Source organism: Prionailurus viverrinus, chromosome B2 (genome assembly GCF_022837055.1).
Source record: "Prionailurus viverrinus isolate Anna chromosome B2, UM_Priviv_1.0, whole genome shotgun sequence".
NCBI classification, from domain to species: domain Eukaryota; kingdom Metazoa; phylum Chordata; class Mammalia; order Carnivora; family Felidae; genus Prionailurus; species Prionailurus viverrinus.
The window spans coordinates 45,763,519-45,786,145 of record NC_062565.1 but is presented as its reverse complement, the minus strand read 5'-3'; the positions used below and the strand labels follow the sequence as shown (position 1 = coordinate 45,786,145).

Here is a 22,627-nt window from a genome sequence, read left to right as displayed (position 1 = left end):
ACAGTGGGTGGTAATTAACCCAAACAATTTAGAGGCATCATTCAACAATGTTTTTAATCATCTTTTATTCCTTCCTCAGCTTCAGTTCCTTTTTCCCTGTATTTTTCCCATCCCTTCATTCTCCTGGAAAGAGAACACAGAAACTAAACAGTGGCTTTATTCTTCATTTTTTTTTTTTTTTCTTTTTGGTCAGCCACCAAGAGCTACATTACTAGCCCAAAGCAGAGGACCTCTTTCTTCTCTTATCTTCTCGGTCCAAAAAAGAAAAACAAAACAAGTCAAATATTAACACCAAACAAAAAGAACTTTTTTTCTTACCTTTAGCATTTGGTGCCTTATTTTAAGTTTAGCCTTCTGAACACTATTCTCATAGATCCATGATGTTCTTTTTTATTATTTTTTAATGTTTATGTATTTTTGAGAGAGAGAGAGAGCATGAGGGAGGGGCAGAGAGAGAGGGAGACACAGAATCTGAAGCTGGCTCTAGGCTCTAAGCTGTCAGCACAGACAGCTGGGCTTGAACTCACGAACCACAAGATCATGACCTGAGCTGAAGTCCGATGCTTAACCGACTGAGTCACCCAAGCATCCCCATGATGTTCTTTTAAATTGTCTCCTTATTTACATTTTTGGACATTTCCTTATAAAAGGTAACCTAATTGGAGAACATTCTATGCCACCTCATTTTCTGTAGGTTCTCCCCTTTCCTTCCTCAGTGCAATGATTTCTATTTGCATAGCCTGCGTGATATATTTAAGCCTTTTCCAACCTTTGAGCTTTCTTTTTCTGTTATGGAGTTGCATGTCATAGCTTCTGTCAACTTTTTCTTTGAAACTCTTGAAGTCTCCTTTCTGAAGTTCACAGTGCATGTCTGACTAAGCCCAAGCTTGATCAGAATGAGATTTAAGAAAAAAAAGAAAAAAAGACACAAATTTGTGCTCACTTCCTCTGTGATAAAAAGGACCCTTGGCTTCTCGAATGTGTGTACCTCTACATTTCTTCAGTGTGACAGGTTTTCCTTAAGTGCTTTCCTACTTCTTCACCTTCGCACTTTCTCATTTTCTCCTGGGTGCCAGTGAGCCTCAGTCTGTCTTATAATCATATCATAACCTCTTCTCATTAAATGTTAATCTCTCTTGATCCCCTTCTTTTAGCCATCCTCTGCTGACATGCACATACTGAATTTCTTGGGAACAACCACAACCAAAATATGAAACTTCTTGCCGTGTTTCTGGTGTGAAATTTGACTCATTGCCAATGAGCTGACCTTGAAGCTCAGGAGAAGGACGTTCTTGGCAGTGGTTCTCAAGCTTGAGCATGCGTTGGACTCACCCAAGGGCTTATTAAAACACACATTGCTGAGCCCTACCTACTCCCTAGGTTTTTGATTCTGACAGTTTGGAATTCTATAAAGTTTTCAGGTGGTGTTGATGCTGCTGGTTCAGAGTACACGCTTTGAAAACCATTGTAATGAAGTATTAGATTCCCCTGAAGGGATTGGTTTTCCTAATCCAGAACAACCCAACTTGTCCTCATACTTGGTTATTTATTAGAAATGGTAGAGTTTGAGCTGTTTGTGTGGAGTCATGGGTTACCATCTTCCAAGTAAGTGTGTCAAGGGTATGTTATGTGTATGAGGAAAAATCATGATATTTCAATGTATTTCTCTGCAAAATGAAGAGGTTGCTAGTCATTTACTATGCAGATGATAAGGGGAAAAAATGATTCAAAGAGGAAAAGTAAAGAAAAAGCAGTTACATTTTGCATTTGATACATATTTTAGGGTACAAGAATAGTACAGCATCGGGAAGAAGTGGTTTGACTCTTCGAAAAATATGTCCTCCCCTTTTCTGGGTGGGGGTGGGGGAAGGTGGACTCAGAAAGTGCACAACAACTGTTCTAGAAAGGAAGGTACTTTGCTGCTTCTGATAAGGTAGCTCACCGCCCGGATACCTTTAACTACATCTTACTATTACTCAGTTCTTTGTGATGTGATTATTACTCAGTTCTTCTAATCACTGGTTGGAGCGTGAGATGAGTCAGTGAAAAGTAAGAGTTTCATTGACTGCCAAGGGAGTTTATTCTGATAAGAGGTGGTGCCGACAGTAATGATGGCTTGAGTGATGGATCTGCTGACCGATCTGGAAAAGTGCACAGGGCGCCAATGCTCCGAAGGGACAGAAGCAGCAAAGGAGTGGAGAGCATTTGGTCCGAGGACCCCCTTTCTCCCACCCCAGCACTCTCCCTGTTACACTTTTCAAGTATGTTTCTAAATTTCAAACCTCCATTCAAATATTAACGACGATGTAATTGTCTGAAATCACAAAATATAAAAAAAAAAAAAATGTAATGCTTTCCCACCCTCAGCTTTGTCCTATGAGATGTTAGCCAAAAGTTTCCTGAGAAATCTTCATTTTTTCCAAGGAGCTTAAAAAAATTCCCATCAGTCAACCGCTGATCTTTACGTTCAGGCTTTAATTCTAATCCTTTTTGGTGAAAGCCGGAGCCCGAGGCCCCACCTTATCAGGTTCTGCTTTCACAACCACGCGTGGTCTCCTAGAAATGACTGTCCTTCTGCATCTCTCTTTATCCAGAGGTGCCTTCATTGAGGTCTAAATCTGCCTGCTTAACACTTGCCATTTCAGGTCATATGAACCTGTGGGGGGTTTGTTTTGTTTTTTTCTAGAGTAACAATGACTGTTTTAGCTGTCTGTCACACAAAAGAAATCCCACAACTAATTTTAGTCAAAAGTATACAGTATGCTTAAGCTGTCTCTTTTTCTCCAACATTCAGGATCCCAGAGTTTTCTGTAAAATGTAATGCCCCCCTCCCTGGGGCCCAGAGTTCCTCAAGGGGTGCCTCATATTTGACTCTTCAGAACCTACTTACTTAATGAGTCTGTCTCTCAGGCCTTTGCTTTCTGCTTTCCAAGGTAACAGATTGCTGTTCTGGGCTGATCTGCGAGTGAGAAAGAAATAGAATCCACACTAATCATTCCCATTCGGAATTAATATTCTTAAAGGTGATTTTCTGGGGAATGTTGCCCAACCCACAATATGTTGTCTAACACACAATAACAGCACCTCATGGTAAAAATCTCCAGCCCACATAAGAGGAAAAGCAAAGCTATGGAAATCAATGGAAACGATATTTGAGAGAAGGCAGAAATCGCGTCAATACACTTGGTGCTCGTCCAGCTACCATTTTGCCACAAAGAGAAAAATACGAATTACCTGGATCCCATCCATCTGCCTGCTCCTTTTATGTGTTGCTCTTCTCTACTGTGGTAAGCCAGCATTCCAAGCGTCCGCACATCTGGAGGAAGAGTTTCCAGAAAGCATAGTATTTTTTAAAGGCTTCCCTGCACCGCCGGGCATTGAGAAAGACCATGCACACGGCAGGGGTGTCGCTTACCACGTGAGCTCCACTAACTCTACACTAACTCTACAGATGAAAAGTGAAGTCCTGTACCACTTGATCGGGAGGTGCGGGCAGGGCAGTGCTCCTTGAGATGTTTTTTGCTCAAGTTGGATGGAGGCCGATCACCGATGGGAGAAGAGAGACTGTGGTACAGGACTTCTAAGTTACAAAGCCACTCAGTTTTCTTTATAGTCACAGATAGAAGAGGGTGCCAGGCTTTAAACAGTAACAGAAAGGATGGAAAGAGTACGAAGCATCACATTTTTTTCCAGAGGCCCGGGAGCTTCTCACTCCCAGCTTCTGGCGATCTCCACAAACATACAGTAGCACCCCCCTCCTGCCCCACTTTCCATCCCTGGTTTCACTTTCTGAGGCTTCCGTGTCCCGTAGTCATCCAGTCTGGAAGCAGATGATCCTCCTGAGGAATCCTCAGAAGGTCAGTAGCAGCCTCACACTCTGTCTCGATGCCTGCATCACTCCCCTCACTTCATCTCATCACGTGGGCATGTTATCATCTCACCTCATCACAAGAAGGGGGAGTGCGGTACCTGAAGATATTTTGAGGGAGAAAGCACATTCACATAACTTTTTAATCACAGTATATGTTGTAGATGTTCTATTTAATTATTAGTTATTGTTGTTACTCTTTTACTATGCCTAATTTATAAATTAAACTTTATCACAGGTATGTATGCATAGGAAAAAACATAGTGCATATAGGGCTCAGTGCTATGCGCGATTTCAGGCATCCACTGGGGGGTCTCAGAAGGTATCCCGGGTGGATAAGGGGGGCACTGCTGTGAATGTAACAGATTCCCCTAATTATAGCATTCTGGATCCACACAGTTTCCAGCAAATAGGACTTCCCATAATACTGGTAGGAGGTTTAGCTACATAACCTCTGGGAAATGATTAACTATATTGCTTAGAAGCCCATTTCAAACTCTGGAATTTCGTATGTAAATTAGATCATTTGGTTTCTTTATGTACTCATAACCCTGTCCATTTCTATTCAGAAAAGATACACAATTCAAAGAGAAAAAAACTGAGCTGTTAAGACACATTCCACTCTTTGTTCAATAGATTTTTGAGAAGATACTCTATCACAGGCAATTGCAAAACAAAACAAAACAAAAATATCAAACACTTTATTCTGCTTTCAGGGAGTTTCCAGTAAAGAAGAAGGCAAAAAAAATAATCAAAATACCACATAGTGATTAAAAATGTTATTTGACTGATCCAGAAAATACCATAAGACTCCAGAGGAGTTTTCTTCCAGTTTAAGGTTCTTTAAAAAGTTTACGTAAGTTGGAACTTTTTATTTACCAAATATAAAAGACTCTTGAAAATAAGTTGACATGTCTCAGACAGTTCTGAAGTTTCCTCAGAAATACTGTGGCTTTAATGATCATATTGATCCAACTTGAAAACCTGACCATGTTATTTCTTTATTATAAGCAGCAAATGTATTAAGTTGTTAAAGTTATTCTTTTTTTTTTCAGTATATGAAATTTATTGTCAAATTGGTTTCCATACAACACCCAGTGCTCATCCCAAAAGGTGCCCTCCTCAATACCCATCACCCACCCTCCCCTCCCTCCCACCCCCCATCAACCCTCAGTTTGTTCTCAGTTTTTAAGAGTCTTTTATGCTTTGGCTCTCTCCCACTCTAACCTCTTTTTTTTTTCTTTCCCCTCCTCCATGGGTTTCTGTTAAGTTTGTTAAAGTTATTCTTATTGCAATGTGCTATTGCTTTATAAATAGGAGGCCATTTCATTATTTCTTTACTGTTTAATTTAACTTGTGTCTATTCAAGGTGTTGCTATGCCTTATTGTTAAAATTTTGAACCCCGCTCCTCCACCAACATGCCCCCCCCAACACGAGCGCGTGCAACTATTTCCTTGCTGAAACTATACTACTGAGTCAGGTGACTTTGATGATCAAGCTCCCCTTTACAAATAATTCTTAGCATATTAAATGACCTGGTCTAACACAACTCTTCATGACTGGTTCTGTCTTCACAGATGCCTAGCTGTGAAACAGGAAATGTGTGAGGTCACCTCTAAAGATTTTCTTTATATTGAACCCAGTAGAGGAGAGTGTGTGTGTGTGTGTGTGTGTTTGTACTCACTTCTTTTAACTATGCCTTTTCTTTTTAATGTCTGAGATAAATTTTCTGGAATCTGTCATTACTATATGCTGAGCACAAGGTGCAAAGAAGTCACTCCTTCTGTAGAGAATAACCAAGTCAAGGGCAGAGGGGTACATCATTATAATGAAATGCAAATTTCTCATTAAAAGGCAAATCCTTCATCTCAAAAGGTTGAACAGGATGCAACTTCTCTTGACTGGCGGGAATTTCTTATTAAAGCACTGAGAAAATATTCCAACTGAAGACTATTCTTTGGATCTGAACCGCTTTCATTTCAATGAATTGGAACATTTGAGTGTATTGTAAGCTCACGTCCTACAAAAATTTATTCTGAGATAATTAAACAATTGTCAGCAAATGGGTTGCCATCCATGATGACCCTTCCTTTCTTTAATATATTTTCCCCATCAGGGCTGGTGAAATGTTTCATCAACATATGTAAGACTCTACAAAATGGGTTGCTATTTTTCTGCATTAGTTGCCTTTTAATGAATTTTCCTGATCTTATTTTCCTTATTCTTCTGCATTCTTACCACAGCTTCTTGTGTGCTCACATTATTCACTCTCTGGACAAGTGTGGCCTTATATCAAGCTTCTAAATTTGTATACCAGTGAAGTATTCATCTCTAGCCTTTGCCTTAAGCAATTTCTTTCTTTGTAAGTATCTCCAACTTGACGTTTTCCAGGTACTTAAAACTCAAAATATTGGGCTCCATTCCAGTTCCCCTAATCCCACACAAATGTAGTCTTTAGGTTGGTGAGTGCCCCTGATGTACACCAGGCTCTTAAGCCACATTCTACGGTCCTCATTTCCTTCTTCCATTTTTCCTTCATTGCTCACATGCAGTCAGTCACCCAGTTCTATCCATTGTACTCCTTAAATACCCTTTTATTGAAATACCATTTTCTCTTCTCTCCATTGCCCCTTGTTCATTTTAAGGATTCTTCATCTCTCACCTGAATATATAATGGAACCTACTCATCAATCACCCTGTTGTAAAATCCCAACGCGCACACACATATGCACACGTGCATTTCAGACCAGTCTCCATATTGCTATCAGAGGGAACCTCTAACTTGTATCTCATCAGGTCCCTTCTTGTTTTAAAGATTTTTAATGGCAACTCTTCCAGATTCCTTCAGATGGTACACAAGACCCTTTTGATTTCTCTGTTGGGTTTATCCTTCTTTTCTGTTCTGGATGAGAAATAGCAAACATCATTGCTTAAACTGCTGTGGGAGGAAAACAAACACACAAACAAACAACAAACTGCTGCTGGAGGGAGTGGTGGGCCTCATTGCCATCCACACCAAGAAGAATCCTTCATTATCCAAATTGGGTAGCTCAGTGCTGATTGTCATTCCTTTCCTTTAGACACTTGCTCAGTATTTCCTTGTAAATAGCTCCAATGTAGTCCAGACAGCTGCCAGCCCCAATTCTGAGGGAGTGTTGTTTTCGGTTTGTGTGTTATTATTGGGTTTTTTTTTAACAGTGCATTGACATAGCAATATGCATTTGAAAAGTCTCCCCTAAATACCTGCTTATGTAACTGATTGCAGTGGCTTCAAATAGCCCTGATCTTTCAGTCAAAGCAGACACCCACTTACCAAGTTAATTGTGCTTCCACAAAGTACCTCTATGTAAATGAAGGATGTTAGGCTGTTTTCTTTACATAAGCTGTGTAAAAAAGAGAGCCTCTCACCTTATTCATAAGGAAGGCGTGATATAGAAGCCTCAAATTCTCTGACTACTTGCAAAATTATAGGGAATTAACCTGTGTTTTAGTAAGGTAGAGTGATGGTGAATGTTCTTTAGGACAAGGAACCAGCGATTTGTATTTTTGTGCCTGGAAAATAGTTTCACTTGTAGCAGGTGCCCTAAAACACTAGTTTGTTGGGTGCGTTAAGTTAAAAGCCATGTCTATGTGGGTCCTTTTTGTGTTTACATTTCTCGTTCTGTCTGTGTTTTTTCCTTCTTTTCACTTTAATATAATCAAGTTATTTGAATAAAGATATCTGCTATCAGTGAGGAAGATGAGATGCATTGGGTTTATATTAATACTGTAATAGACACAGGGCTCTTGGCATTCTTGAATAAACGTCAGTGATGCCTGTGATATGTTAAAGAATATCGGAAAGAACGTGTAGGGTAGTATCTATAGAAAGCATGAAATGTTGTAGTGAAACAAACATATTAAAATCAAAGTTTGCTGCAAATTCTTTTGATGAAATTATATTCCTTTGGGAATCCAGTAGGGTAATAAGATACTGGGTCAGCAAACACAATATGAAACAATGTGAGTGTGGAATCACCTCATCTGCCTTTTGCATGCTGCCATTTTATGTATGAAATGTACATAAAGGTGATAAAATAGAGAGGCTATGACAGGCTCCTTCATGGTTTCACCAGGTGCTCTTAGTTACAGAAGGACAGTTCAGTGAGCGCACCCCCACCCCCCCCAGCCGTATTGTAGAATCAGGAGGTTTGGTTCTTGCTTCCATCACCCCATCGTAGTCTTGGCTGCACAGAGTGCCACAAAACTGCAGGGTCTCTTTCTACAATGGAATTTGTCACATCTAGAAGCCCACCTGTTTGGTGCCTAGAATAAAAGCAGATGGCAGTGCTGACATGCAGGCCTGACTAAATTCCTGAACCCAATGAACACTGGGATGCCCGCTGCGGAGGAGAGTAAATTTCATGAGCTCAGTTTCCCAGTGAATTTGCTCTGATATTGAATTGTTTTCCAAAATAGAAAAAGCCAATGTTTAGGGTCATATGGAGTATATTAAGGGGAAATCAAACCAACCATTTTAGGTTTCCCCTAAAAGTACCAGATGCAGAGGTGCCTGGGTGGCTCAGTCGATTAAGACTCTTGATTTTGGCTCAGGTCGTGATCTCACGGTTTGTGGGATTGAGCCCTGTGTCAGGCTCCACACTGACAACATGGACCCTGCTTGGGATTCTCACTCTCTCCCTCTCTCTCTGCCCCTCCCCTACTCATTCTCATTCTCTCTCTCTCTCTCTCTCTCTGTCTCTCTCTCTCAAAATAAATAAACTTAAAAAAATATTTAAAAAATACAAGATGCAGTCTGTCTCCTGAATCTGCGTTAAGCTGGGACCAAGCTCTAAGCCATATAGAGAGTGGACCCTCAGGACTAGAACAGATACTTAGCAACTTTTGTTCCTCCTTTTAGTTAAATATACCCTAATTAGGGAGCCCTGGAAACTTCCTGTACTTGTAGTATAGGCTAAGGGTAGATGGGATGTTTTTGCTGCCAAGGGCCATGCTGTTTTTATTTCATTTTATTTTTTTTTTAATTTTTTTTAACGTTTATTTATTTTTGAGACAGAGAGAGACAGAGCATGAACGGGGGAGGGTCAGAGAGAGAGGGAGACACAGAATTGGAAGCAGGCTCCAGGCTCTGAGCCATCAGCCCAGAGCCCGATGCGGGGCTCGAACTCACGGACCGTGAGATCATGACCTGAGCTGAAGTCAGAACCTTAACCGACTGAGCCACCCAGGCGCCCCTGTTTTTATTTCATTTTAATATCACTGAATCACTCAACCGTCATTTTGTAGTTAGATAATAACTCTTGATAGAGCCTTTACAAAATACAAATGGGGTGCCATCCCTCTTCAAATACCATCAAACTTATTTCTCATAATAATGCTTATGAGCTAGACAGCCCCCTTTCACAACTAACAAAAGAGGCTCAGAGAATCTAAGTAACTTTCCAAAACTCACAGTGATCTTAAGTAGCCAGATCAGCACTCAACCCCAAGTTCTCCAAACTGTAAAACCAAACTGCTAATGCCAGACACGTGGTGTGTGATACCTCCGGAATATGTTGTGGGTCTGAAGAATGGGGAAGAGATCTCAGTTCATTTCTTAACACCTTGTAAGGATAGGGTTCGAGAGAATTCTCTATGCTGAAGTGTTGTGCTTTGGAAAGAAAGGTAGTGATTTGCTGAAGAAAAAATATATCGATTGTCCAATTATGCGAAATGGGGCTGCTGAAACTTGGCACTATTTGGAAAATTCAGCATAAATTGAAACCAACCTGAAACAGGAGCACAATTTTGATGAGAAGCATTGTCTCCAAACTTCATGATATAGAGCTAGGAGATATTAGAACTGACACGGCCAAGAGGGATGTTTATGTGTGGCTGGAAGAAGCAGCAATCATGTTTATGTAGTGGAGGCAATCAAACTCCCAGAGGCTAGAATGTGGGTTGACCCCTTAAAATTGGCCTAATTTGAATGGTAAATTTACAGTGATGATTACTTTCATTATAATGAAACTGTCTGCCTTAGTATTTTCCCCTACTGCATAAAAACCCCTATTGCATAAAAAGTAACTCGATTGCCAAAACATTTTGGCATAATCCATCATATATGCTTTTAGTCACTGTAATTGACTACCACCTAACTTAATAAGGTCACCATATGTCCCAAACCAAAAATAAGAATATGGTATCAAATAATGAATATATTAATTGAAAAGCATCACATGAGTATAAAATGACACATGGGGGCACCTGGGTGGCTCAGTTGGTTAAGCTTCTGACTTCAGCTCAGGTCATGATCTCACGGCTAGTAAGTTCCAGCCCTGCACTGGACTCTGTGCTGACAGCTCTTAACCTGGAGCCTGCTTGGGATTCTGGGTCTTCCTCTCTCTCTGCCCCTCCCCCACTTGTGCTCTGTCTCTCTCTCAAAAATAAATAAACATTAAAAAAATATTTAAATAAAAACACATATATTTGAATGTTGCATGACTTTGTCTGATTCAGATAATAAAATAACATGAAATTTTACCTTTCTTACTAAAGCTAAAGTCTAGACTCATTATGCATAACTTAATGTGCTTCTGACTTATTTCCTCACTTAACTTACTTTAAGTGGGTTACTTCTTTCCTATATCAGGCAAGTATTTGTATGTAGATATTTTTATTTTTTAATATTAGCCTTAAGCAAAGACAACTAGAAAAGCAGTTCTTTTTCTTTCAAGCAACACAAGCAGAAAATTATTTTCGAAGTCTTCAAAGATTTTTGGATAATCTTTTGCAAAAAGCACACACTTTGCTTTTGGATTAATTTTTTTACTCAGGTATCTTAAAAATGTACCTCCTAAAGGCGTCCAGATGCTCCTTTGACGGATATCCAAGAATATAGAGTTTAAAACAAAGATCAGCCCATGCACTTGAGAAAAATATGTCACATCAACCCAGAAAATGTTAACGCCCTTGCAAAGGTGAGCCATTACACCCTCATCTCCTATGCTGAGAGAAGGAATATTTAACTCCCACATGGAGCTGTGAGATAGGAGAGTACTTACTTTCTTAGCTTTATCAAAAAGCTTTCAATTATTTTAATATCTTTGAGGTTGGATACCTTGGTAGTAGTAAAGAACAATTTCATGGATCTCATTAGAATGTGTATCACACATGATACTTTCAAAGCATGTCTGTCCTTTGGGGATTAAAAAGGAAAGGTAATTTAGTGAAGATAAAATGGACTTAAGCAAGCATTGTATTCTTTATCTAGCATTTTACTGACATAGTTCAATAATTATCCTTCACTGTGGCTTCTAGGTAGTTGTCTTTCAAATACAGGAAGGACAATGATGGGAGAGGGAGGGGGAGGAAAACTGAAAGAAAGGGTTCAGAGGGGAGGAGAGAGAGGGAAAAAAGCAGAAGAAGCAGGAGAAGTAGAAGAGAAAGGAAATGGAGCAAGGAAGAGGTGGGGAGGTTGTTCATATAAGACAATGAGAGATCAAGATCTGATTTATCTTCGGTAGACACCCAAGGGTGTTACTTTTGTTTTATTAAAGGACACAGCTAACCTCACCCACACAACTGCAAATAAAGGCTACTTTTTCCGTTTCACATTCTTTCACAATATGTCAATTCCTCTACCTTTCCTTGAAATACGTGCCCCAAATTCATTTCCTTTAGCTTGAGAAATGTTTCACCTTCATTTTCTATCTTCTCTAAATCTGGAAGGCTAGTCAGAGCAATGGTAAAAGGCAACATGTATGAATCATCAGTAGAGGCCTCTTTGAATGAAAATTTTATACAATCTTGGAAAACAAAGAAAAATAGAAATTAGAAGAAATTAGAAAAATGGAGTTCATAAATGGCAGTGCTATCTCCACATTGCGTAAATCAACAGCATATTTCCTGGAAGTTTTGACCAACCTCATAGTCTAGACCTCTGTGGTTACAATGGTCTAGATATTTCAAGAAAGAAGGAAAGTTTCTGCTGAGAGTGTTGTTTTATGTACAGCAAATCCTGTACATAATGGGTCAATTAATTTGGCTTCTGTTTTCAGATTAAAAAATGCATGGGAAGGAATGATACAAAGACAAAAATTAAAAAGAACCTCATGAGGGTCAGTTTGGAACTCAAGTTCAAAGGAAGAAAAGTGACATTAAGCCACCAAGGTTTTCATGATCTTTTCTTTGCCAAGAAAATACCACAGCACCAGTGCAAGTTCAGATCAGCTTGAGAGTTTGAGTGTTAGCTGTTGCAGGGAGTATGGCCGGAGTCGCAAAAGATGAGTCCTCAAACAAAGTGCAGTGAAGTGAAGGTCCTCATAGTCCAGTGGGAATGAGGCCCTGACTCCAGAATGAAGCTTCTTTTATTAGGATAATTGCTAAAGACTACGTGCATAAAGTCAGCTAAGCAAGTGTGTTATTCAATCTAATGGTTTAGCTTTTCAAGGTTGAATTTTGAGTTAATTGGTTTCTATAACACTAGGAAGGGTCAGGTGTGAAGGAGGATCCAGCCCTGGACAATGTTAATGGCTCTAGGCATTCCTTATGAGCCGTGCGTTGTTCAGCTGTGTAAACACGTCCTAAGGCCTTGCACCTTCTCCAGCCCTTCCCTTTGGAAGTCTTCTCCTTTGATCCTTCTCTCTTGCATCTCCAACAGTTAGCACTATACCCTACCCTAGAAGCCAGGAATCTGTTGTTATTTAACTGTAACTTTAAGTAGACCACTGTTGTTCATTATATTTCAGTGGGCAAAACCACAGTCCTTCAGGGAGAAGAATGAACCATCGTAACGTAAGTTGACTTAGAAGCCACAAGACAGATTGCTTAAGACTTGAGCCCGGAAATAAAAGTGTCTTGCTTCTTGGCCCTCCCTCCTCTTCCACTGCTTGTCTAAGTGAAGTGTTATCAGAAATCAAACCTAATTTATCCTTCCCATTCCTAACTACCCTTTATACAGTTCCCTTAACATACTTATTTTTTATTATTTTTGTTGATGAGTCCATAGTTTTTCAAATATATATATATATATATATATATATATATATATAATAGCCCAACTAACGAAGAAAGCAGATGTGATCTATAATTTCATACCAAATAAGAGCCAATGTTTAAGTTTTGATGATTTCCTTTGAATATTTTTACATGCATATTTATTTTTACATGGTTGAGATCATGCTGTATGTATATAATTTTGCAGCCCTCAGCAGTTATCTGCATTCCTCAGCAATGTCTTCTGAGTTCCAATTTTCTCTGCTGCTTTATTTTCTCGCCATCTTATAGGTTTTGTTTCTATAACAAAAGTACAAACTCTTCCAAGGAAGAGACTTTTTTCTTTCTGTGTATTTGTCCTTATCTTGTTTTCTATGCACACACTAGCAATTTGCCTTCCCAGACACTCAGTGCATATATTGTTTGAATTTGTGAGATTTATGGGAACCATTAGAAGTAAATCACCGTTAGCAACTCCTGCACCTCTAGGAAGGAAGGTTTTCTCCAAGAAGTTCTAGCACTCGGGAAGACATGGTTCTTTGGAAAAAACCCAGGTGTGGGGAAAACTTATTTTCCAGAATAGTGTGAATTCCATAAAATTTTTTTAAAAAATAATGTTCGTACAATCAGGTAGGTCTTGGCTTAAATAAAGCTGTGAGGAAGGCAAGAAAACAATCCCATGCTCCCTTTCTAGTGTCTGTCTCCATCCCAAGGCACACCTAAGGCTGATTTTTCACACTGCTGTCAAAGAGAGCTTTTGAATAAAGCAAATCTCCATACTCACTACCAGTACTCATTTCTGCATCACCCTCCCCACCCCCACTGTAAATTCCAGTCATTCTCCAAGTCCCTGGAACACAACATGCATATTCTCCTTTCGAGGCCTTTGCATATGCTGTTCCCTCTGCCTGGAAGATTCTCCTTCCTCATGTCCACCCCATCTTCATCTGGACAATTGTTACTCATGCTTCAGGGCTCAGCTAAGATGCACCCCTTTTCAGAAAGTCTTCTTAGTCCCTGCTAGGCTAGACAATTGCTTTTCAGTGCTTCCTTAATACCTATATATTTTTAAATGCCTTTCTGCTCATTTGTATCCCTCTCCCACTCCACCCCAAAGGCTTTCTGAAGAGAGGAACTGTCGCAGTTCACCATTCTAACCTCAACATCTGGCTGACACAGAGCAGGTGTTCACTGAACGTGTCTTCAATGAATGAATGACTCTACCCTTCTTGACTGTTTCCCTGCGTGTGTCATGTCCTTGAGCACACCAAGACTTCACCACACTGCTGCCCCAGGTAGTTACCTGCAATATCTCTGCCTTTGACCCTTCCTCTTTCCCATTTCTGTGAGGATCTTTGGAGCTCTACTCTGCCCCAGTAGGTTGTTAGTCTGTAGGTTGTTCGTCTGATCTACTTTTCCACTCAGAGGTGCTAATGACTCAGATGTCATCCTCCTGATACAGCATGTGACTGTAAACTAGAGTGTTTGGGGGAGAGAGTTTCCCCCAAAAGAAAGGCAAGAGTAGGACTTTCAATCCTTCTCCTGAAGGGGGCATTGCACTTGAGGCCTTTGTGCATTCCACAAACGTTCCCCTGTGAATGATGGCCAGTTTCCTTTATGGAGAGTTGCATCAAAGCTAAATGTCCTTTGATATGGAACACTTGCCCATGAGTGGTTATACTGATGCCTTTGTGAGAGACTCACTGAAAACAGTCCTATTGCTTTCAATTGAAATTTTTGGGATAGGGTCACTAAGATGAATTACAGAAAAAACAAAAAGTTCTTTGTTATATGCCTCGTTTTAATGTACATGTTAACTCTACTTCCATACTTTTAAAATAAATTTGTGTACAGATTTTGCATCAATAAAGGAGAAATTAAGTGTATTTATCCAATTTTGTGATAAGTAAATAAATAACTGAAGACAGGGTACTCATGACATGGAGAGCTGAAGAGAAAATGAATTTTACTGAATAAGAAATCAATTCATCTAGGCTACTGAGAGATGATTTGCATCTAGGTAAAATCGGGCAAACTCTTGATCTTTTTCCACTGGAGAAGCATTCTCTCTGGAAATTACTCCAAGAGAGAAAAGCTACTGGGTCCAGATTTTAAAGAAGATAAAAAGCTTCTTGTTTCTATGGAAATGAACATGGGTCATCTTGTGTTTCTTCTTCCTTCGTATTTCTTTTTCCCTTAGGGTAGATTTTTCTAGCCTACTTCGGAGTGTCTAATGACTTCACCAGAGATGAATCATTAAATACAGAGCTAATGAAACCTTTAGAAATAATATAAGCCAAGCCTTTTATTTTTGAGATGGAGTTGCTATCCCGAGAAGTCATGCCCTGTCACCTTGCCGTATAGTAGCAGAACTGGAACTTGGAGTCAGATACTTGGATTCTGGGCCCTGTGTTCTCTCATCACATTACAGATATTTGCTGGGAAATGTAGAATAATATTAGATGTCTCAGTGAATAAACAGCATCATTCAAACATTTTAATAAGAATAATACCCAACACTTTCTGAGCACTATTCTAAATGCTTTATATGCATTAGCACACTTGATCCTCACAATGCCTTATGATTCTTATTTTTTTTTAATGTTTATTCAGTTTTGAGAGACAGAGAAAGAGTGTGAGCAGGGGAGGGGCAGAGAGCGAGGGGAGACACAGAATCCGAAGCAGGCTCCAGGCTCTGAGCTATCAGCACAGAGCCCGATGTGGGGCTCGAACCCATGAACCATGAGATCATGACCTGAGCTGAAGTCGGCCACCCAATGGACTGAGCCACACAGGTACCCCAACGATTCTTACTTTAACCAGTAACAAAACTGACATCCAGACAGCTCCACACCTTGTCCATGTTGACACTGGTTCTCTAAGTGAGACGGTTGGATTCTCGAGTCTGTACATAACTGCTGTATTATACTTCCTTTCATTCAAATGTATTCTTAAACTATTCAAACATAGGTGCAGCTGTGTTAGGAACATGCCTGACAGAGTCAGAAAGAGGAATAAGTGATTGGCTGTGCCACTTAATAGAACCTTATTCCTTCCTCTTGCTACGAGCCTGTGTCCTCTTTGGTGAGTTGAGGCTACTCCAGCAATGCACTTTCTCATAAAATGACCTAGGATAATGCAAAGAAAGTTCTTAAGTCATAAAACTGAGTCTGCCTCGTGTGTTAAAAAGTGATATGCTAGACTGTATTCTTAAACTTCTATTCCGGTAGGCTAAAGTTCATATTTCATTTCAACAATACAAACTTTATTTTTTTAATTTTGCTATTTGAAAAAAAAAATACACACGTGCACTACCCTAGCTTAGTAATATGACATAAGAAATTTAATTTGTTCTTTATTAGGGCATTTCAATGTTTTAAAGTCATTTTCAAAATAAGTTTTGATTCCTTTTTCTTTATTTTTTTTTACTTTATTTTATTGTTGTTTATTTAAATCCAAGTTAGTTAACATATAGTGTAGTAATGGTTTCAGGAGTAGCATTTTGATTCTTTTTTCTTTAAATACCTTATAGGAACCTTCTTTCTCATTATTTGCTTGTTTCTACTAAATATGAAACTCTGGTGAGGAAATCCAAGATAGCTGAGGATTTCATTTAGTGGCAGTTTATTCTACAATATTTGATATTGAGAATAAAACAAAGAGACATAAGTTCAGAAATAAATAGGAGGGAAATCTTATTTAAACAAACAAGCAAACAAAACAACAACAAACCTTACCATTTTGTTAGAAATATCACTGCCTTGTTGAACATCTGACTCTTGGTTTCGGCTCAGGTCATGATCCTAGGGTCATGGGATTGAGACCCGTGTTCGGCTCCGCACTGAGTCGGAAGCCTGCTTGAGTTTCTCTCTCTCCTTCTGTCCCTCCCCTGCTCTCTAAAATTAAAAATTAAAAAAGGGGGCGCCTGGGTGGCTCAGCCGGTTAAGTGTCCGACTTCGGCTCAGGTCATCATCTCGCGGTCCGTGGGTTCAAGCTGTGCTGACAGCTCAGAGCCTGGAGCCTGTTTCAGATTCTGTGTCTCCCTCTTTCTCTGATCCTCCCCTGTTCATGCTCTCTCTCTCTCTGTCTCAAAAATAAATAAATGTTAAAAAAATTTTTTAATAAAAATTAAAATTAAAAAAGAAGAAATATCACTGTCTTCTATACATGGGAAGATTTTCTTTTCAGCAATACGAGACAACTGATAATCTAAAAGTTTCCAATATCCTTGCAGTGTCTACCTCATCAAAAATCAGTGAAATCTGAAATGCAATTGTCTTGGACAGAGGTCTGCAGCTAAATTATCTTGCAATCCCAGAAAGTATCTTGATGTCAACCTAGCACATACATTGAGCAGATATGACACTTACTCCCCTATAATTTCAAAGCATCACTGAGTAATTTTTTTTCTCTGCCCAATAGTTTGTGACATTAATGTCTCTTTCCTCTCCTATCTCTTGAAGAATTTATTCTTTGATCTTGTCTCTGAGAGTCTTAATTGCCTTTTCCACTGTAGAGCTTTGGATTGGGTGGTAATTTTTAAAAGCTACTCAGTAGTTACTGTAAACTGAATAAGACCTAAAGAATTCAAGATATTTTTTTTCTTCTTCTGACATTACTGCTCCTGGAGAGAGAATATGATGAGATGCTTTGTGGCTGTGAGGTAGCATCATGACCTGTAAATGCACTGATTCACCTTGGAACAATTTACCTACCACAGACTGCCTGGGCTGACTTTTTTTTTTTTTTTTTTCATCCTGCATCAAGAACCTGAAATACTGCAGGGACTTCCTAATGGAACTCTTTCCTTTAAAGTCACCCTTACTGCCTAAATCATCTCCCATGGTACACTGAGAAAGCACTCCAAAAAGTAAAGTGTGTGGTTCCCTGCTTAAAACTCACAGTGGTTTCTTACTGCAGAACAGTTAACTCCGGCTCCCTAATAAGGCTTTCCTGGCTCTTAAACTTAAAAGACCTTGCTTTGCTCTCTAGCCTCAGACCTCATCTTTTCCTTCAGTTCCTTGAACACTTTGGCTGCCCTTTGCCCCCAGACCTGCATGCAAATCCTTTTTTCAAGTACTCACTAAGTCCCCCTGCCACTAGACTATGTTTGGTGTGCAATGAAAATAGAGGAGGAAACATATTTTAGGGAAATGTTACAGTAGAGTAAAGGGACTGGAAAAAAAGGTAAAATTTATGGGTTTTTTTCCTGTACCAGCCTCCAATTTCTATATACACCTTTCTTCATCTGAGACCCTATTGTCCTCAGACACTTTGAGCTGTCTCTTGCTTTTCCTGTTCTTAATAAAATAGTGTCTATAACAATAATGCATGGGGGCACCTGGGTGGCTCAGTCAGTTGAGCATCTGACTTCAGCTCAGGTCACGATCTCATGGTTTGTGAGTTCGAGCCCCACGTCAGGCTCTGCGCTGACAGCTCAGAGCCCGGAACCTGCTTCGGATTCTGTGTCTCCTTCTCTCTCTGTCCCTCCCCCACTCGTGATCTGTCTCTCTTCTTCTCTCAAAGATAAAAACAAACATTAAAAAAAAAATAACGTATGGGGCGCCTGGGTGGCTCAGTCGGTTGAGCGTCCGACTTCAGCTCAGGTCACGATCTCGCGGTCCGCGAGTTGGAGCCCCGCGTCGGGCTCTGGGCTGATGGCTCAGAGCCTGGAGCCTGCTTCCAATTCTGTGTCTCCCTCTCTCTCTGACCCTCCCCCATTCATGCTGTGTCTCTCTCTGTCTCAAAAATAAATAAACGTTAAAAAAAATTTAAAAAAAAATAACGTATGATTAGTTATATACACCTCAGGGTGAACTGAGTTAAATATTATGGGATGTTCATTATATACCAGGCTGTGTTCTAAACCCCGGGAAATTGTCAGTGAGCAAGATAAGAAAGGTGTCAGCTCTCAGCGAACACACATGCTAGTTGAAGGAACATTTGAATGGTTCAATAAGATCACTTCAGACAGAAATCCTTTGTAGGGAGAAGACAAAATAGGAGCATATCATAAAGTGAGGGCTGGGAAGGAAGTGTCTAGTTTAGAGCATGCGGTTCAAATGTTCTCTTTAAAGGTAGGACCTCTGTGAAGAAGTAGCCCTGGCCATAGAAGAGTAGAGGAAGGCATTCCAGGCAGAGGGCATGGCAGGTGCAAAGGCCATGTGGTGAAAGTTGGTGTGTTGAAGGAATAGGAAGCAAGACAGGAAAGCTGGAATAGAATTCATGGGGAGAAGACTGGTGGGGGACAAGGTCTGAGGCTCAGCCCATGGTGGGACATGCAGAGCCTTGCAGACCTGGTAAGGAATTCTCATTTCTTCCCAGTGCAAGTGGAAGCAAGTAGAAGGTTATAAGTGCATAAGTGGTGTCATCTCATTTAGAGTTGTGCACGTGGGCTCTGGCTTCGATGAGCAGAAGTGGGCACAAGAAGAGCAGAAGCGGACACAAGGATGTGGAGTTAGGAACTTCAGTTCATCTCCTGTTAGCGATGTCTGTTCAATTCAGTGAAACACTGAAACAGGAGAGCATTGAAAGTGATGTGTTACCATTTTGTCATGTTTTTAAGGTTTATCTTCGGGCCGACAAATGTGATTTCTGTACTTAAAGGAATTTTAGAATTTGCGTAAGAGGTTTTGTTGGAAAAGGAGGAAGTTGAATCAACATGCATGTAAGCGATTAAGCATCGGACTTTGGCTCAGGTCACGATCTCACAGTCCGTGAGTTCAAGCCCCGCGTTGGGCTCTGTGCTGACAGCTCAGAGCCTGGAGCCTGCTTCAGATTCTGGGTCTCCCTCTCTCTGCCCTTCCCACACTCACGCTTTATCTCTCTCTCTCTCTCTCTCTCTCTCTCTCTCTCTCTCAAAAATAAATAAACATTAAAAAAAAAAGAACAGTTAGTGGGGACTAGGAACCAAAGTGGCCTCCCTGAAGTCAGCCCCACAGGATTCTAGAAAGTTTTGGATTTGGAATCAGAAGAATTGCATTAGAACCCTGGGTTCATCACTTTGACTAACAGGTCTGCCTTCTCTGAGCCTCTACATTTGCTCACCTGTTAAACACAAATGTCCTACCTGGTGATTGGTAAGACTTTGTTATGCCATAAAAATAATTAATTCATGGCTTTATTATAATGATATCATTTCTGACCTTCACATCTGACTTTATAGGTAGTATTTTCATAGGATAATAGAGCTGAAAATTATCTTCAACATTATGTAAACATTTACTCCTATATTCATATCTGCTCATTTAGAGATGAGAAAATGGAAACCTACAAGGGGAAATGAACCAGCCAAGGGTTTCTTAGCCAGTTAGCCTGAGACCTGTGCTGCAGGCCAGGTCACAGGACTTCTGATTAGGCGTTCTTGCCACTAACCCCCCCTGACTGCTTACAGGTCCAGGGAAGTTCTGCCCAGAGGATAATTACAATACATGTTTTATTCATTCTCTATTTCTCCTACCAATGAACTGTTAAAGTTGGGAAACTGGCAAACTCTTCCACCATCCCTTACAAAACAGTAGAATTTTGCCTTACAAAAATATGCTCAGTATAGTTCTGAGAAACATTGGGATGATTTCTCAAGATCATATAGGATGACTGGGCCAATGGCTTGTACAAACTGTGAAACTTTCAGCACAGCTTTCTGTTCAAGGACGTCTAAAGACCTTGTTTATTTTGTTCTGGTGCATGGACTAGAACAAATTAAGAGAGAGAAATTCATTCTATTAGTTACATCCATTTAAATATAATGGGATGAAAGCGTATCTCTTATGAGGTAATTTTTGTAAGAAATGGCAATTAGACAACCTCAAAAGGGGGGGTGAGCAGTTAGCCAAACTCAATAAAGATCAGTTGTTTAAAAATCTGTAGACTTTTGACTTTTGTCCAGGCACATTATCAGTGCCCTCTTTGATCCACTATAATCTCCAAATGAGGCCTGAGGGACGCATAAATCTTTGTTCCGCTGTTAAAGATCCCTGAGAAATCTTTTTGATGACAAGAATGAGTAAAGACAGATGGAACTGCACATTCTTAAGTGAATAAATATAGCTTTTAAAATACTTTCTCTTTCAAATAATCAAAAGCACATGTCAACATCACAGGCAGGATTTCAAAGAAGTAGAAACCAGGGTGGAGCTAAAAATTATACCAAGCTTAAACCAAAAATAAACAAGCCTAATTGAGAGCAAGAGTGGAAATTCTTTAAAGAGTGGAAACCATATTCCAGTCTCTCAGTGCTGGGACAAGATGCCCACTCCTTTGAAGCTTTCCTACTGTTTCACTTGCAGCTCATCGGAGAAGCCCACAAGGTTTCAAAAAGAGAGAGTGGGGAAACTCCAGCTGGAATTTCAGGTTTTATACATATATATATATATATATATATATATATATATATGAAAAAAGATGGAAAGTTTACAAAGATACAAAGATGCCTTGGAAAGGGGAGATTTTCCAAGCAAAGGAAGGAAAAAAAACCTCAAATCCAATTCTTATTTAGAAATAAATTGTTCATTTAGAGATGGTCAGGTTGTATTAAGTAGAAAAATTGCTTTTACTTAACGTATAGGGGCAAATGGGTATGTGAAATGACTATGAAATTTCCTCCTCACAAATCTTAATGACACCACTAACAACATTTGTACTTGCTGTAAATTTCTCAAACTTTTTTGTGCCTGCAACACACTTTCAAGTACGACAGTTACTTTAGTGCATGTTAAAAATACAAATAGGAACAAGTACCTCAGATATAGAGTCTGACTAAACGAGTCCATAATAACTGGTTACAGGTGTCTATTTGAGGGTAGAGTGCGCTGCAATTCTGTGATAACAACCACGGTTAGCAGACTGTTTGGGTTTGTTGCCCTTCTGCACTACCTTTCTAGAAAGAATTGTTTCCTGCTCTGCTTCTATGCTTTTATATCCTTGTGAGATAAATATCTTGCTTGACGTAGCAAGTGCAGATTCTCCTCATGGCACTAAGTACCTTCGTGCCTGCATTTCACGTGGTACCTGCAGCACATTTTCAGTGCCATGTTCCGTCTTGCAACCTGCTATTGGGCTCAGTATTGCATCTGACCACCATTGCCACTGAAGTAAATGACAGTTGTGGCAAAAAGAAAATATCCAAATTGATTTAAATTTGGTGATGGCCATCAGGGACTTCTTTCTGAGTGTTACGGCACACTGGTTGATAATTACTGCTCTGAATTAAACAACTGCATATCTGGGGTGCATTGTAGCTCAGTGGGTTAAGCATCTGACTCTTGATCTTGGCTCAGGTCTTGATCTCATGGTTCATGAGTTTGAGCCCCATATCAGGCTGCACACAGACAGTGCTGAGCTTGCTTGGGATCCTCTCTATCTCCCTTTTTCTCTGCCCCCATCTCAAAACAAATAAATAAACTTAAAATAATAAGTAAATAAACAACTCAGTATCTACCTTACTTGTACCTTAAAGAGGAGTGATCACTTCTCTCATAAATATCCTAGTCCTATGACCTTGTCTGCTCTACTTCATGTGAAATTCTAAAATCACAATGACTTTTGACAAGCCCACCTGAAATCTTATCAGTTTCATTGGGGGGGGGGGGCGGGGGGTGGTTGTCCACTGTGTTCTATGGGGAAAAGGTCAACCTATGACTGAGGCAGGTGTTTGGAGGGAACATCATGATGAGTGAGCAGGCGCTCACCTCATATTTAGGAAACATTTCAACACTCTTGTGTTAATTGTAAAAACAAAACAAATAGTATCTTCTATCTGGTGTGCAGTGCACCGTTGCACC

The 22,627-nt window shown here is 39.9% G+C and overlaps 1 protein-coding gene across 1 annotated transcript in view; it reads left to right on the top strand.

Annotated features, from left to right (window-relative positions):
• Positions 1–22,627, top strand: part of PTCHD4 (patched domain containing 4) — a 178,439-nt gene that overhangs the window by 31,845 nt on the left and 123,967 nt on the right. The window lies entirely within an intron of this gene.